At 35.6% G+C, this 18,993-nt stretch overlaps 1 protein-coding gene across 3 annotated transcripts in view; it reads left to right on the top strand.

The window, feature by feature from the left end:
* LOC132095400 (semaphorin-5B-like) overlaps positions 1–18,993 on the top strand; it is a 143,400-nt gene that overhangs the window by 7,490 nt on the left and 116,917 nt on the right. For all 3 annotated transcript variants that reach the window (XR_009422441.1, XM_059500336.1, XM_059500335.1), the window contains exon 2: positions 15,866–15,937. The gene's annotated coding sequence lies outside the window, so the exon portion shown is untranslated. The remainder of the gene's footprint in view (positions 1–15,865; positions 15,938–18,993) is intronic.

Below are 18,993 nucleotides of genomic sequence, written 5' to 3'. Positions count from 1 at the left end.
CTGCACAACTATGGGAGATGGGTGTTAGTGCTTTTGTGGAGCACGGTGGGAACATTGTCCCTATTCTAGTGATTTAATACCCCAGGTCTGAAACACTTTGCTATCTCCTCTAAAATGTTCATGTTCTGTCCTATATCTTTTTCACAAGGTAAAATGTCTAGTTATAATACCACTCATTTATTATTTCTGTTGGAGAAAGGTGAATGAGCAATTTGCAGTCAAATGATCTGTGTTATCCCATAGATATGGAAGATATTTCCAACTCTGAGTGAAAAATAAAGCTGGTAACCATGAGATAAAGTTTAAAATAAGACATAAAATCACATTGTGAGTGATAAAGTCATGACTTTGAGATGTCAAATGTCAGCTTAACTTTTTTCACTCTCAAGCAAAAATTAGCTCCCATATGGATGATGGACCAGCATTAGTGTAAATAAGATGCTATTGTTACTAGCTCAAATACATTTCAAAAAGATTCACCCTAGTTCAGGTGCTTTGGAATAGTGAAGCTTTTCCAGTAACAGGGTGTTTTTCCAAGTAATGTGACAAAATGTTACATCACTGTTTAAAATGAGGTGATAATAGAATGTTCTCTTACAATGTCTCATATTTTAGCATTCAAGGCCTAATTCATTAAGTGGATCTGGTCGTTCGGTTCAAAATTTGAGTCTAAAAATATTGTAACAGAAAATAATTTTGCTAAATGGCTTTGATTATATAAATTGGGGTGCTTTAAAGTTAAATCATATGGTAAATTATAATTTCTATGCTGTCCCCTCTCATTGTCACTGACATTCCACTGAGAATCACTGAATGTGTTTGCACATCTGATTCTTATCACAACCTCTAAAAGAAACAGAGAAATCAATTTCATTCACCTTGGCTGAATAAAAGAACGGGTTATTATTTAGTTTGACAATTCTTTCTTTCATCCTCTGGCTGACAGTCATTTTCAGAAGTGTATGAACTCTGATATTGAATTTTGATAGGTAATTCGAAAAGGGCACAAAAGCCCGGCATATTTCCAAAATGTAGATTTGAATGGAATGCCTTTCAGATCCAAAATGACAGAGCATGTAAACTCTGGCTGTAAAATGAGATATTAATTGCCCTTTGCTTTCAGTCACTTTTGAATACAGCGAGGCGGATGAACAAAAGGCCTTCGAATGGAAAAAGCCACCAGAGTCACTTATCAAGTGCGTTCAAGATACATGCCGTGGATCGAGCCTCTTATCTCTCTGGCCTGAAGTGATCTTCCTCTTGGGGCCTTGCCTTTCTTCCAGACGTTGATCCAATATGTCTTACACCCCATAAAGGTCTATAAATTGCCCCCTTGAGGGAAAAAAAGAAGATCAGACTAGGTTTCCATAGTCGTTGGAAAAGTGAGTCATATTTGACCTTATCTTGAGTCAAGAAGTGTTTAAGCGTACCACAGATGCTTCTAACAGAAACAGGCTTATATTAAGTTCATACCTGCAAGACTACACTTATATTTTTGCTGTAACATTGGCCTCCAACTTAGTCTATACTCATACATTTAGAACTAAAATCTTCTTTTCTAGTCTAGTCTAGCCTATATGTAGCGTGGTTGGTTGCTGTTTCTATAGTGATAAGAAGTAGCTCTCGGACTCAGGACACAAAGGTCCATGTCAAACACATTGACAGATAGAAATCTTATTCAACAGTGATTAATGTCCAGTCAAGATCAACATAGAACCTCCAGGGACCGCCCTGTCTCTATGAGTAATGCTAATACCATTTTGCACTCATCATCTATAAATAGTTAAGTTTGTTTATGCAGATATATGAGTAATACTGGTGAGTTAACTGTGCAGGGAATCTGAAGGCTCAGCTTTTGCTGCTAGTTTTTTGGAAATAGATAAGAGGGAGATCACTTAGTGGTGTAAATGTTGGCACATAATTTTATGAACATGGCTTTACATAATCTATTACAAAAACTAGCATGCACTCATAGTTTGTATACTGTGCAACCCCCCCCCCCCCCACCAAAAAAAAAAACACTAAAACTAAAACTAAACAATAATTGAGTAAGTGACTTCAATAAGTGAATTACCATATGTGACCCGGGACCACAAAACCAGTCTTATGTGTAATTTTTTAAATTGAGATGTATACATCACCTGATATAATAATTAAGCTTTCCATTGATATATGGTTTGTTAGGATCGGACAATATTTGGCCAAGATACAAATATTTAAAAATCTGGATTGTGAGGGTGCAAAAAAATCTAAATACTGAGAATATTGCCTTTGAATTTGTCCAAATGAATTCTTAGCAATCTATATTACTAATCAAATGTTAAGCTCTGATATATTTATGGTAGGAAATTTACCAAATATCTTCATGGAAAATGATCTTTATTTAATATCCTAATGATTTTGGGGATAAAAGAAAAATCTATATCTTTGACCCATATAATGTTTTTTTTGCAATTGCTAAAAATGTACCCCAATGACTTAAGACTGGTTTTGTGGTCCAGGGTCAAATATTACTGAGATTTAAGAATTATTTATGCTTGTTTTGTGAACTGAATCACTAGATTCATTGAGAATATCTAAGCCAAAATAATGATTCAAACTGGATTAATCCAATTTAGGAATAACTTATTTTGTGAATTGTTCAGAGAGGTTGATTTATTGAAAAGATCAAATTCAAAAATTCATCTCATTCATATTCTGTCATGAACTATCATACTTTAAAGGTAGTGAAATATATATATTTTTAGTTGTCTTTAGATGATCAAGTATTCCATTTTACATAGCCTGTGTTTAGTTTCTGTCATAGTTCATAATCAGCTCAACCAGATTGGTGGTGGAAATAATTTTTCTTGTGAAATTACAATTGTGAGCACACCTGGTTAAGAGGTGACCCTGTCCCCACTTCCAACTTTCACGTCTCTGTCCTTGCAGGGTAATGAATAATTTCGGGATCTGAATATTATCCTTGGGCTGGGATGGTTTTCTGCTTAATGGCTTTTCTTAATTCATTCCAGATAACCTGTAATGGGGATTTCAGTAAAAAATCTATAAACATAGATGGATGACTTTGTCCTTGTTTTGCCATTAGTCAGGAGCAGCTCACAGCGGTCCTCAGACATTTGGCTTATTCTCATGTGACCCATATGAAAATTCCTTCAGTTTTCTTGGTACAGCTTGTCCTGTTAGCATGTAGGTCAGTCAGTCCACATTCTGCTTTAGTCATGTTGCGTGCTGCATACTGTTTGATATGCTATATTTTTAATAGTAGGCATTGGGGTGTGCAGTGAAGATAGATAGATAGATAGATAGATAGATAGATAGATAGATAGATAGATAGATAGATAGATAGATAGATAGATAGATAGATTGTGTGTAATTTGTTAAATTATATCTTGTTTTTTATTATGAAATTTAAGTAAAATCAAGTTGAAAAAAAAAAGTTGGAAAATGTGGCCATGTGATTTGAACTTAAAATCACACCATGAAATTAACCAATTATTCATAATTTACAGAATCACCTCTGCATAAATTTTAGGTATGCTCCTTAAAAATACCACTTAATTGTTCTTCTTGTTGTTGTTTTTGTAATTTAATTTAATTTTGTTTGTTTAATTATTTCACCAGTAACGGCAACTATGAGGGAAAAGTTATAAGTGTTATAAGTGTTATAAGTGTTCTGTTAAAGGTTGAAAATAGTGTGTGTGTATATATATATATATATATATATATATATATATATATATATATATATATATATATATATATATATATATATATATATATATATATATATATACAGTGTTGTCACGGTACCAAAATTTCAGTATTCGGTACCGATACCAGTGAAAATCCACGGTTCTCGGTACCAATTTCGGTACCAAAGCAAAACACAAAAATATGCTAATTAAAAAAAAAAACTTTTTAGCACTAAAAATAAAACCAATGCCATTCTTTATACTTATTTACAATTGTGTTTAAAGTTTTTCTACAAGTAATATAATTATGAAAAACAGTAAACAAGTTTCACCCAAATTTAATTTGTCTTTTAATTTATGAAATGTAAACATTTTATTTTTGGTAAATAAAGGGGATTTGCTATTAAAATTAAAACATGGAAGAAATAGTGTGATTTATTTCTTTAAAAAATAAAGTTTTATAAATTTTTTCAACAGTAGTAGCAGTATCACATACATTTTACTAAATAATAGTAATATTTCTAGCACAATGCCTTTATGTAAAAATTTACTTTTAGGCCTAATGAATGCATATTTGTCATTTTAACTGAACTTAAGACTGGGGTGATGCTTAAGATATTTTTGGTAATTGAGGGTTTCTGTAAAAAAAATAGTAATACAGTAGATCATATTAATTATTATTAAAAGATAATACGACTACTAATTCTACTATCATACTAATGTATATACAATGCGCTATAAATTGATGAGCTGCTGGGTTCATGAATATTAATCACGTTGTCTGCGTTCGGTCAAACTGATTTGCTGAAATAGATCAGCGCCAGCCAATGAAATTGCCATTTGCGCATTAGCTCCGCCCACTACCGGAGAAACCGGTATGTCTTCTGCTTGTTAGAAAATGAATATGAATAATTCTAAATGAACTCCATTATTTTGACAGGAGAAGACAACAAAGAATAGTTTACATATAGTGTGTCGATTCAGCGTGGTAAGACTCTCGCTCTCTCTCTCTTTGCATGTGTGAGAAACAGCGCTATCAGAAAAGCGACGGTGAGTCGTGCGCCTTCACAAAGAGTTTACAGAGCATCAAAAACAGGTGCGCTGTGCGTCCATTGAGATGAACTGAAAAGTCCAGATCGCTTGATGGAGAGAGAACTCTGAAGCTCAGATGCTGAAATTAATGCAAGCGTCATGCGCTTCAGCCTATGTAGTAAACAAACCCGCACGTCTCTGCCATTCATTAATTCACACAGAGACGCGCAGAACACGGATTCATATTTCAAACAACTTTTGCGGCTTAACATTTACAGATACTGGTCCATATGGAGATTTGATTTGATTAATTTATGCTAACTTTGACAAATTCCGTGACTGTCATATTAAAATGTAAGTTTCATTTTCATGACTGGATTTTGAGATTCCGTCCTCGTTTTCTGCTTCGCGGAAATCATAGCGCTGTAGCCTATGCATCCAGAACCGGGTTTGAACGGGTCCTCGGTACTACCGGTACTTACAGAAACCTGGTACCGTGACATTTTCATTTTTTTAGTACCGACTTGGTACCGGGTCTTTTGACAACACTTGAATATATATATATATATTTTTTTTTCATTTAGTATATATATATATATATATATATATATATATATATATATATATATATATATATATATATATATATATATATATACTACTTTATCATTGTTTGTTTTATAATCAATCTAGCCAATATATTTTCTAATATATGGAAGTCAAAATTCATAACTTTCCAAATAATGTTTTTAGCTTCAGGAACATTCCTATGCAGTATAGAGAGTCAGAAATGGAAGGATGAAAGGCTAGTGAATACCAACCTTGTCATTGCAGTCATGTAAGAGAAGCCAGATTTTTTTTTACTTTGTTTACCGTTAATTCTCTGTAGTCTACTAAATTGCAACCTAAAGTGCTACTGGCCCTGACACCCTGACTTGCTTCTAGCCTTAAGGAAAGGCGGCGAGCACAGGAACACATCCTAGGAAGAAAGTGGCATAGTAGCAGACTTGTGTAAATCAGGCAGGCAAAATGTTTGATGTTTTAAAGTAAATATGTCTTCTTACAGACCTTCCCTTCTAACAGTAGAGTGCTAGGCCTTGGACAAGGTCCCTCATCGAAAGCTTCCCAAGAGTAGAGTTTTTAAAATTTTAGAGGATTTGAGGGGGATACGGACCTGCATGCCAACGCACTCTGAACTACACAGGCTCACATGGAGGTGGATAGAAGACCCTCTGGAAGAGCACTGGATAACCAGTTCAGTCGATCAGTGAATCCAGGCAATATGTCCCTAGAGTACAACCAATGCAACCAATTAAAAAAATAACAATCAATGTGGTGTGTGTAAATAATGCATTGTAGGACCTTCAGACCCATCCTGGTATTCAGTTTACTTTATGATTTAAAAGAAATGCAGCAAATACATATGAAAAGTTTACCGTTAGTTTCACCATCTGTATTTATTTAATTTTTGAGATCAGACGTACCTCATCTGTCTGGTACCCATTGATAATGTGAGCTGAATAAAACTCCATTGAGCTGCTTAGATTATCAGTCCCCCAGATTTCTCCAGTCTGATATTATGGATAAATACATATGCCTTTAGATTCATAAACTGAGAATGATAGAAGTTTGCAGAAGGTCTTCTATACTAGTGTGTCTCAACTGTTGTTTAGCACACGAAATTCACCCAAAATTAAATGTTCCTTCATTAGTCATTAGTCACTTTCGTATTCTGTAGAACTTGAATAAGATATTTAGAAGAACATTGGGAACCAAACAACATTTCTCCCCACTGGTTTAAACTGAAAAGAAAAAGGAAAAAAATAATAAAACTCAAAACAGTTGTTTAGTGTTCCACAGAAGAGAGAAAGTGATAGAGGTTTAGAACAACATGAGGTTGAGATTTTTTTTCACTTTTGGGTGAACTATACTTTGAATGATGCATTATTATATGACTAGTTGCATTTTATCACCTATATTTCCCCAGCTGTCCTTGCTTCACTCAGAAAAGACCCACAATCCCTTTTTTTCAGTTCACGACCCACCAGTTGGGAACATGCATGTAACCAATGTAATTGAAGTCTTCCATTTCTCACGCTTTCATGGGAAAGAAGCTTAAGGACCACCTCATCAGACTCTCTACCCCCTATGGTACCAGTTCCATTTCATCTGACCTACGGTGGTCTGCTCTTCCTGTAGGCACGCAGAACAGATTCTTGGAGGTTTAGATCCAATGCTGAGCCAACATGAGCCAACTTCACATGAACACCCCCCCCCCCCCCAAATACCCATCTCCCTCCAACTGTTAACAGTAAACATGTCTTTTTGCATCTTAGTTGGCACTGAGCCCGGCAGCCCTCAGCAGTTTACAATGTAGCGGCAGCACAGGCTTTGACTTTACAAAAGCGTGCTTCTATTTATTAGGGTTTGTAAAATGACAGAACTGCTGCCACTGTGCTGTGAGTGGAATAAACAAGACATAAAATAGAAGCTTGTTAAGCGTAGACGGCCAATTTGTGCTGCCGTTATGCTGTGTTTAGTCTTTTTTTTTTCTCCTCTCTCTCTTGGAAGGTGGTGTCACTGTCAATAGAAATGAATTCAATGCCAATGTCAGATATGTTTTTTTTTTATTCACATGTGTCTTTGAGATAGAGCTACATCATCACCATGAGAAAAGTAGATGTGGGTTTTTGAATTGGTGAGAAACCATTAACTATCCCTGAAGAGCACCTTTTTATGTAATAAATATGATGGTCAGGCTTTGAGAGACAGATTTAATAACAAGAAATTAGGCTGTAAATAATTTGCATTAAAACATTTGGAGTGCTTTACGCACTGAAAAAAAAAACAAACAAACAAAAAAAACTTTTAAGGTAAGTGGTTACAAACAATTTATTTGATCTACATTTAATAAAAAAAAAAAAAAAAAAAAAAAAAAAATATATATATATATATATATATATATATGTTGAAAGTTAGTCAACTAAATTTGCTTGTTTAAATGTAGCTAAAATAAATTGATTGCAACCACTTACCTTAGAATAATTTATTTTTCAGTGTGGAAATATTATCTTTAATAAGTGTTTGTTAACAGTCCCAGTTCTTATTTTTGGCAGTGTCGACAGTTTAATAATCCCCTTGTGGAATTTCAGATCAGTTGTCAGAATTGTTTCAGCCGCAACATCAAATCTTTATTTTGCCTTTTCAAACAATATGTTATTCAAACTGTGACAGCGGTTCCCTATTGAGAAGACAAGTGTAGACCAGAATGAATTTGAAGGCTGGTCTATGCTAATGTTAACAAGATAAACTACCCAATTTTTTGTTTGTTTTTGTTTTTGAAAAACATCACGTTTGATCACCAACACTGCATTTTTTAAAATAAAAAATACACTAAACAATAATATTGTGAATATATTACCATTTAAAGTAACTGTTTTCTATTTTGATATGTTTTCAGGTGTAATTTGTTCTTGTGATGGCAAAACTGAATTTCTTCAGTGCCACATGGCCTTTCAGAATCCTTCTAATATGCTGATTTGGTGCTCATGAAACATTTCTTATTATTATCAATGTTGAAAACAGTTTTATATTTCTGTGTAAATTTACTGTTTTGAATGCTAGTGTATTTGATCAGTAAGTTTTCAGTTCTAAAACCTTTTAGAATTTTATCTGTTGCGTTACTTCTGAAAAGTTTGACTATTTTTAACTTAACAACTATTACATATGTGGTGCTCATGCCACGAGACACTGGAAAAGCATGTGTCCCCATTCCCACAGATATCCGTCTGGAGCCTACATACATAGAAATAATGTGTACAGAATGCAATAACATCTTATGCTGGACATTTTTTTCGTTAGTCATGATATTATAAAGCAGGAAGGTGCTGCTTTGGTGTTGTTATTTGCCATTTGAACAGTAGAAGAAAAAGCAGCAGCTGAATGTGTGGCTCGTCTCTCACTGCTTACGTTCAAAAGCGGATCCCCCAACCCTCCAGTCTCTATCTCCAAATGTGTTGCTTATCTATTTTGGATCTCTGCCACTAATGAATGCTAGACCTCCCGGACATTTATCAGTTAGCGAGTGTATGTTTGATCCTATGTCAATTATCTCTCCTCTTTACATCTGCCCTCTGAAGTCTTAATTATGACATTGATAGAGATGCTGCTGATCAGTCCCTCCCTCTGCTGCTGCAGTTTTCTGCCACAGTGACATTCACTACTGCTCCGTCCAGCCCACTGTGATAGGAGAGAAACAGAAAACAATCATGTTGGGTGTAAAAAGCAGCCAGAGGTCATTGTAATATAGTCATTAGGAGAGTGCCTCAACAGCACGACAGAGATAAAGTTTATTTCCCAAAGGTTTGGGATTGGTAAGATTTTTTAATGTTTATGAAAGAAGTCTCTTATGCTCACCAATGCTGCGCTATTGTTTGTCATTCTGTGATGGCAAAGCATCATTACTCCATTCTTCATTGTCACATGATCCTTCAGAAGTCATTCTGATATGCTGATTTGCTGCTCAGGAAACATTTCTTATTATTATTAATGTTGAAATGGTTGTGCTTTCTAAAAGTTTTGTGGAATCCTTGATTCTTTTTTAGGATTTTTTGATGATCAGAAAGTTCAAAAGAGCAGTATTTATTTTAAATAGTTATTTTATTGAAAAGGTTTTCACTTTCGATCAGTTTAATGCATTCCTTGCTGAATAAAAGTATGGATTTCTTTCAAAAGAAAATCTTACCAACCCCTTATTTTTGATTGTTAGTGTCTGTATTCATATGTATTTGTATGTTTGTGCATTTCATTTTTTGTTTAAACATTAAGAAGATTAAGCTCATGGTGATAGCGATGCTGAGATCACATGATCAGATGAATACCAATATTTTGCACTCCATAAATTAATTTTCTTCTCTGTATCTGCGTACGTCATATAAATGTTTTTGCTTTAGCTGATTAGAATTTTTTTCAAGCTTTCAGACATTAAAAAATTAAAAAAAACTTGCAGCACTCAAGAAAATCGACCTCATCAGTGTGCAGAATCTAGATGATGTGACAACAGCCATAGTGCACCACACACCAGTTTTTGGTGGAGATGAATGTGATGGAGCCAATTTATAGCTAGGATTATTAAGAGGAGGGGGGGCATGGGGGAAATTTGGCCTGGTTTCCACCCGCACAGTTCACAGAAAAAGCACTCCCTGCTGGCCTAACTAACACCTCTTCCAGCAATTTTAGTTTACCCAGGAGATCTCCCATCGAAGTACAGGCCAAGCTCAGATCTGCTTGGCTTCAGTGGGTAACCAGTCTGTTAGAGCTGCAAGATGTTGCTCAAATGAATTTCAAAAAAGTTGTTTTACTTGTTTATTTAACCTAATCGTCAGGAAGATACCTAAATGAACTAATTAGAGCATTGCATGTGTTAGATTATATTGAGTAATGTGTTGTTGTATTGAGTGCCTGAATAGAGCTCATTCATTCCAGTCCAGGAGTTTATAATATTTCAAAGAGCTCATATTAAAATAATAGAGTCATATTAAAAAATGATAGATGGGTTAACATGTTTGCATTGAGTTAGTAAACTAAGTGTGTGCCCCGACGCTTTGAAAAAAGACAGTTAGGTCGCCCATCCAGGGGTTATTTGTTTTCAGTAATGATCTCATTAAAGCGAGAGGTTTACTCTGAATCATTAATCATCCTGTTGACCATCAGGAGAGGGAGCACATTCTGTGGCTTTGTGATTCATCTGACTGACAGTAATTACTCACAGGATTGGCACTTCATCCATTGACTTTAATTCAGTTTCATTATAGAAAAGTTCCAGTGTGTTCATTAGCTTAGAACTCCAACGAGGAGATGAAGCAAGTTATTTGGCATAAGCTGAGATAGGTGAACTTTTGATGGCACCAGGCATTGATTGCTGTAGAAGATCTCCTGTGATCTCGGCTTTTGATGTCACTGATGTTTGATGTAGCGTCACAGACGGGCGCTGGAGACTACAATTGAGACTTTTATTTAGTCATTTAGGTGCTCTGCAAAGCTCAAGCAATTCCAATGCACCTTTATGCAAAATCCAGCTGTTGCTTGCTTCGCTTTATGTGGTCATGCAGTCTGTCTGACTGTCATATTCCTGTTAAAAATTTAGCGCAGAATTTATTGACCCGTTCATTGTCAGGAATCTTAAATTCCTCAGTCTCACATATATTACTTCAATATATTACTCCTAAGACACGCTCAATTTGAATCCATGCGTTTATCTACTGAGGAATGTCTTGCGTAATTCAAACATATGGGTATATCATTTTCTGTCTGTGTTGTTGTGATATATGACAACTTCCCTTATATGTTATTGACTCTGTTGTTCTGTTTATGCCTTGCAATTGATATTTACCCATTTGAAAACCAAAATTAATTGCAAAGCAAATAGGCTCAAGTTGGAAAGCCTGAAAAGAAGGTTTTTCAGAAATATGACTACCTGTAACAATTATGTTACACTTCAAAGCTTAATAGGGCCAGAAACGGTATCTGAACAACATGTAAAGTGACTAACAATAATTTGGGTGCCATTCTTGTGTGGCCGGTGTATTTAAAATAAGCAGATGTGGAAAAACTGTGAGCAGTTGTACAGAATCTACTGCAGGTATAGGAAATAACTATATACTTTATAATCAGAATTTATTATCATACAAAAGTAATGCTTTTTCCCCTCCCCACAAATATAATTCAGAAAATGTAAATATAATTAGAATATTTTTTGTCGTTTTTTATATATACATAAAAAATCTTACTGATTATAAACTTTTAATGATACTGTATGAGACATAATGCATTAGAATTCTACTTTGAAAAATGTTTTTTGTCATTTTGAGGAGAGACTTAAGATAGCAATCGAGGAAAGAGTTTTTCTTGTGTCGCAGGCTGCATGGTTGATTAATTAAATAAATCTGTACCCAATGTAGTCAATTTAGTACATCATAGTACATAACATCTATGTTGTTGACAGTAATATGCATATATGATGTCAAGCACAAACTGTTGACAAGTTGGTGGATGCTGCAGTATTTATAGTGCCATTCCAGGCTTGTTGCATTGATTCTGGGTGGGCGTTATTAGATCCACTGTGGGAGGTGTAATTACTGCAGCTGCGGTCCCTTCGATCACAGTCACACCGGGCCACCGACCCAGGAGGTCCTCTCGCCTTAGACCACATCTCTCAGCCTTTCATTGGTTGCCTTTTGTGTGGGTCTTCCATACCCAGCCTCCTGCTGACTAAATGCAATTGATATAGACAATGCCTATGTTTAGATTATAGGTCTAAATGCTCAGTTCTGTTTTTTTTCTCCTTCAAATTCAGTCTTTTTTACTTTGATTGTTCAAATTCATGTCATATCCTCATGTATCTGTCATTGGCATAGATGGACCACTGCCTGACAGGACTTATATAGGTACATTTACAAAAACAATAACAACTTGTGTATTATCAAACACAAATGAAAATCAATAATATGTTGATCCTGGTTACATTGGTGGTTTGTGAGCATTCATTGATTTACTTGTTTTGATGTCCAAGAATATATTCTCATACATGGCATTTTTTGGCTCCTAAGGGTGACATTGACTTTAGGCCATTTGTCATTTGAAGTTATAATGTTTAATTCAAATGTAATATATAATTATAGGTATTTTACCGCATTAAAAAATGTGATACATGTAATATACTTTTATTTGTTGTTTGCCTTTTAGAAACATTTGGGAACTGTTGGCTTGCAATTAAGTGTTTTCAGGCAAACTGTTCCAAATCCAGAATAACAGCAACCTCTTCTGTTTCACCTTTTTTCGTGTATTCCTTCAGAGCTGGAAGCCCAGCAGTAGGTTGCACAAGACATGCAAAGAGCAACTTTTCGAAAGTAGTGCTGAAGCGACACAGTCACAGCTAAATTAAAACTCTGAGATCAAAACATAGCCTGCCTTCCCACCTGCAGCAGCATTCTGAATCCATAGCTTGCTACTCCCTTAATCTCGGGCCCTAGGGATCTTGTTGGAGCCTGTTAGCAAATGTTTATCCCACAGTGAACACCTGGTTGTTTGGAGAGTATGCCCACAGTGCACAGCCATCCCCCACCCGAGCAACAGCATGCTTAGTTGTGAGCCGAGAGTGAGCCGGCACATCGTATTCCTACCACAACACGCAGTTCGTCGCATTCAACATGGTGATTAGCATAAGCCTCATTTAGTCATCCTTTAATTAATCATTTTTCCTGGGCTTATTCCCAGCTGTGAAAAAGCATTAAATGGTAAAGCTATGAATTGTAACCTTAAACTTGATATTAGCCAAAGAGACCATTGAACAAAGCGTATCGCATATCATTAACCACGATTACTCATATGGCCCGAGGGATTTCTAGTGGTTTGATAGAATAACTCTTTAGTGGTGTTTCAAGGAAATTCTTAAAGAAATTCACTTAATGCAACACATTTTATTTAAGACTAACATAATCATGTAATTCAGTGGCCCGGTTCCTTTTTACAAAATTACATTTGATCACATTTCTGGTGTGTTTATGCTTCTAGTTTGATTCTCTTGGTTTTATTTGGTCTGGACCAAAAAAGAAAATGATACACTTTGATCTGGTTTGCTTATCATTCACAGTTTGATTTTTAACGCTGAACCTAAGATGCAAAACAAAAGGTATAAGAATACAGTCAAAATCTGATTAGACAGCATTTGTGATGTATATTTTGTGAACTTACTGAACATCCAAAACAAAGCTGTGTTCTGGGCTGAATGCACTCGTTGTATGTGTGTACTTTTGTTAGTACTGTATCTTTCGGAAGAAAATGTGTAGGTGTAAAAACTGCACCAGGAATTCCTTCATTGCACACAACTGTAGTGGGCAACATGGCTTATTAAAATTGAACTGCACTAACAGAGCAATCAAACTAGAGTTCATTTTAATCAAACCAAACCTGCCAAGTGTAAACACACCATAAAAAGATTAAATGATCTTAAATGGAATAATTACCTCATCTTAATTATCATTATAAGAAGTCTTAAATTTAAGGATGGGAAAACCGAAATCATGAAACTGATATGATTATTAAACCTCAAAAAGCTGTGATTAAATTAATATCAGTGGTGCAAGTTCAAAGTCAAATGTTGCATTGTTTCACATTCTACAGGTTCACAGTTTCAAAGCAGTTTGCAGTCAATAAATATCATGCATTTATCCCAATCGAATGCTTATGGTTTACAGTTGATGAATTATAAACACTATAAAGTAAACATTGTCATATTTTTGTAGAATGAATATTTTAGCTCTCATTTTTTTAATTGAGCATCTGGAGGCAGTAAAGCATAGACATAAGTTCTGCATTATACAGAAAGTCTTTTTTTCTGGATATTATTGGTACTTTAGTAATGTAATAAACTGCATCTGGCCTTTAATTCAGTGCAAGCGCTTTATGGATATAAGCATACTTTTTTTTGTGCAAGTCTTACGTTGGACTTAAAAAATTCATATTCTTTTTAAAAGGAAATTTCTCCCCAAAATGTAAATTCATTTACTCTCCCTTGTTCCATCAACACAAGACATTTTTCAAGATATCGTATGCTATGTTCAATGGGAGAAATTGACTGGATTTGGCCAGATTTTACCTTATTTAATGCTCTGGAGGTCTAGTGTTCAGTTTGCACTATATTCAGTCTGGTTCAGCTTCCTTTTCCTTTTCGGGACAGCATGTCCCGAGGCTTTGAAGGCCCGTGGCAGTCTGAGACTCTAGGGCACTGGCCTCATTGGCCACTTGATCCATAATCCAGCCCTGCCAGCTGCAAGCCTGCATGTTTTTTAATAAAGACATAAAAAAATTAAGGGAAAAAGATATTTCATTTTAAAAGTGCTGGACAGGAAAAAGCAGTGTACTTGCGATATCATATAAAAAAGAGTTTCCTAAGAAGATAAACCACTAGTAGAATCTGGGGATTTTGAGGTTGATTGGCCTGTGGCTGAAACTTCTCCTTTTCAGTGACCTTTTAAGGCAGTAACTCTCAGTGGTTGTTCATTGATTTATCGAACATGGCCTTGGCACGCTGGTCAATAAGATCATAGGAGTGGGGGTTCGTTGAAAGGCTTCATTATTTACTCCTTAATTACTCTAGCCCAGTGTCTCACTCTGGCTCCCTGCTTTGCTCTATACAATGCTGAACTAACCTTTACTAGATCCTCAGAGACGAAGCGAGCACAAAGCCCATGTGCCAGGTCGGTGGAGGCTTATGAAGTGGGGCAGCCTCGCTCTTTGCTCTTCCTAATCTTAATTAAGTCCTGAACAACTGGGCTTTGCTCTTATCAGTACAGAGACGGTTGTTGTCCAAGCTGTGGGATGCTGTATTGCACATTTAATTGCAAAGTTTGATTAGAACGAGTAGAGCTCAAGAAAAAGATGTTGTTTATCAGGAAACTTTTACACAATGAATTCGTATAGCCTGCAATCATGAAGTCACCTAAGAAATGTTTTGTGTTTTTAAAGCTGAGATTTAATAGTATGTAATGTATGTACATATTTTGATCCATATTTTATTATGTGAGATCACATACGAGAGTATTCAAATAGCAGCATTTCAACTTTAAATATGAGATTGTCCTGTATTAAACTACCATTTAAAGTTTTGGGATAGTATGTTTTATTATAGTATATTATATAGTATATTATAATATATTATATTATATTATATTATATTATAGAAAGAAATTGGTTTCTTTTATTTAGCAAGGGTAGTGTACATGGGGCGACTGGAAACCACAAAGAAAGAGTGGTAAGAAAGTTTCCTCTTCGGAAACAGTCATTTGCGGTGCTTGCTAACGCATTACTTAAAATCTCAGGGAGTACTTCAAGTAAATAATGTAGGTAATGGGGGTGCAGCATACAAAAAAGGTTGGGAACCCAGTGTAATAGCTGTGGATGGTGCTCCTTCTTACGTGCCATACTTGCATCTACTTTTCAACAGAGCTCTAGGGCCTGAGTTTTCTATTCCACTGAGAGGGTTAGTGGTTTGTTTATGAGTGTAGTGTAACATGCACCTTCCTTCTCTTGCTTCACTAAATAAAAACCCTTATATTCTTCCTCTTATTCTCTCTCCAAAGGCTACAGAAGGATTGCTTCCTGTTTCAGCAATATTCCCGTATCCTCAAAGATGACATGATCGTGATGCCTCTGTAAGTAGGTCTCTCCTTGCTGTAAATACTCTGCAAGATACAATTATCTGAATGAAATATGAGGAACAAAAGAACCTCAAAGTACGTCACTTTTGCCCATTTTCCATCAGCAGGGTGCAGGTGCCCCTGCCTGATGTGTACATTTTTCTAAGAAGTGTCCATTCATATGCAACATAGAACAAGACATAATTGATTTGACCAAACTTGATGTAAAAAAAGTAATTAAATATATTTTAACTGTTAAAAAAATTTCTAATTTCTAAAAAGGCTCTGGCACACACAAAGTGGAACCATTTTGGTGGACAAGGGATGTGAAATGTAGTACATTCAGAATGTTGTGTATTTACTATGCATCTGATATGTTTTTTTGTGAATTTGAGGAAGACTCTAGTCAAAGTTCCACTTCTACCATTTGGTCCATACTTGAGTACAGCTTTCTTTAACAGGAACTCAAGTCATAACGGAGATCTCCAGTCTTCCTGGAGAATCTGCGTGAGGTTTTCCTCCTATTTTCTTTCTTACTCTTTTTTTTTTTTATCACCCTGGTGCTCCTCAATCTCTATTTCTCTGTCTCTGTGACCGCGGACAAAGTCAGGGAGCCTTTCAAGTCAAATCCCTTTATTCTGTGTCAGGAATTGAGTGTTCTGAAAACGCGCGTTCGGGCAAAGAGAAAGGGCTGAAATTTTCATTGCAGCCATTTGTGGAGCGGCACAGCCTGAGGCTCTTTTTTCTCATCCTTAAAAGAAACCGTAAGAGAGGCTGACATATTTAATTGGCTGTTTGTAAGCTAATTAAAGCTTGTATGTTGATGTGTTTGACAAATCATCAGGGTCTTTTTCATGTTTCAGACTCCTTTGAATATATATATATATACAGTATATATTGTATGACTGTATGAAAGTAACAAGTTCTATGAAAAACTGAAATTGATTTCTGAAAATATATGTGTACAGGCAGTCGCAGTCATTAGCTGGGATTTAGTTTCTTGACTTCATGACATTGCAGAGGTTATTGTGATAGCAGGGTAAAAAATGAAAAAAGCATATATTTCCAAGACAAATGAGAATTTCCATGAGAAATGCATACTTTTATTTAGCAAGCATCAACATACAAATGAACAAATATTTTTATTTTAAACAAATGCTTTTGAACTATCTATTTATCAAAGAAAAATGTAAAAGTACTGCTTTGCGATTTAATTCAGCTTTGCCATTACATGACTAAATTCCATATTAGCATAAAGTATATTGAAATATAAAATAGTTATTTTAAATGGTAATATTGCACAATATTAATGTTTTTACTGTATGTTTGATCAAATAAATGCAAGCTTGGCGAGCATAAGAGACTTCTTTAAAAAGAATAAAAAACTTTTGAGTAGAAGTGTCAGATTTATATTTTAATAATAATAATCCATTGCATTTATTATAATGCCTGTAATTTGTTCAGTGTTCTATAAATATTTTATAATTTATTAACACTATATATTTGTTTACATCAAGGAGACTAACTTTTTATTTTTTGCATTGAGATTTTGAGAATAAATCCTCAAAATTTCTTATATCCTATTTATTTATTTAAATCTGCATAAAGGCATTATAATATACCCTACCATTCATGTCTGAATACTTTAAAACTGTTCCTATGATAGTCTTCATTTTCTATAAGGAAAATATAAGTTCTTATTTTTTTCTTTTGACGTTTAAGTTAAAAGTGACTTGTGTGGGTTTTAAATATTCAGCCAGCACCTTCTGGAGTTGTCTTTCATTTGCCGAAGAACACATTGGTTGTCTGGGGACTGAAGATAACGAATTGCCAGACACCTGGATGTTGAGCACTAAGGCTACTTTACCACTCACCAGGTTCTCTGATGGTTCCAACCCTCTCTGTCCCCAAGCACTATGTAAATATGGCACTTCCTCCCTCCTGTACTGTATGCATATTTTTTTTACTTTACATTGCACTGCTCCCAAAAGTATAATCCACCAGTGACCTGATCCTCCTAAATGACATCATTTTAGGAGCTGGTCTGAATCATTGTGCCTTTCTGAGAAGACGCTCTTTTTTGTTTATGTTTATGGTGTTCTGGGCCTGTGCAGTGAGGCCAGGAGCCGCTGCGTTGTTTTAATTTCAACCTATCGTTGTTTGCCGACATTCGGTTCAGGATGACAATGAGCCGGAAGAAAACAAGCCCTTTTACGATATGAATAGAGTAGGAACTAGAATGGGACTCCTCATCTGTAAGCTCGCTTTTAAGGGTCTGTTTCCCCCTCGGCCGAATTAAAGACGTGCCATTATGCTTGGCAAATTACTACACGCTCATTGTGGTCCAGCCATGGTACATTAGTGTGCCTTAAGATGGTCTAGCTGTGCCCATTCACCTAACAAAGAGAGGGTCCCCCTGGCAGATCCTTGGCTGGTCACACAGAGGAGCCATTCACACCAGGCAGAAGGGGCCGTACGGTAGAGAGCTCGGCCACAAGGCAGCCATGACAAAATTCACTAAAGTATTGCTTGCAGAACAACCGTTTCCTCAAATGCAAACCAATTAAGTTCAATTTGACAACACTCCAGGCAAAGAAGCAGAACATCTGTGTAGAGTTGGAATAACTTAACAGAACTAGCCATGCTTGTGATGTTTTCGCTCTCTGTGGGAGAGAAGAGGTGGCGTTGCTTGTTTTGGGTTCCGGCTTTGTGGATTTTGGAAGTTAGGGGAGTAATATTGTAGCTGGACCTTGAATTACAACGGGAAGAATTAGGTGTCTCCCAGTGGATTCTTACCACACATTGATTTGTTGAAGATTTTTGGACTATGACAATTAATCAAATTGATTGTTTTAATGGCTTTCATTCGCATGCCGTAATCACATACATCTTAATTCAGTTCTCAGACTAATTTTCTTTGTATGACAGGATGAAACCATTCACAGCTACATGGAATCTTCTTTCTTGATGGAATCTCATAAATCAACCAAACTAAACAACAGTGAAGACAAGCTTGTTATGGTATATAACAAGTATAAGGGATCCTGGTGTTATAAAAACAGTTTTTAGTC

This window comes from Carassius carassius, chromosome 19 (assembly GCF_963082965.1).
Source record: "Carassius carassius chromosome 19, fCarCar2.1, whole genome shotgun sequence".
Taxonomy (NCBI): Eukaryota; Metazoa; Chordata; class Actinopteri; order Cypriniformes; family Cyprinidae; genus Carassius; species Carassius carassius.
Note: the sequence above shows the minus strand (reverse complement) of the source record. Positions and strands in the feature narration are given on the sequence as shown.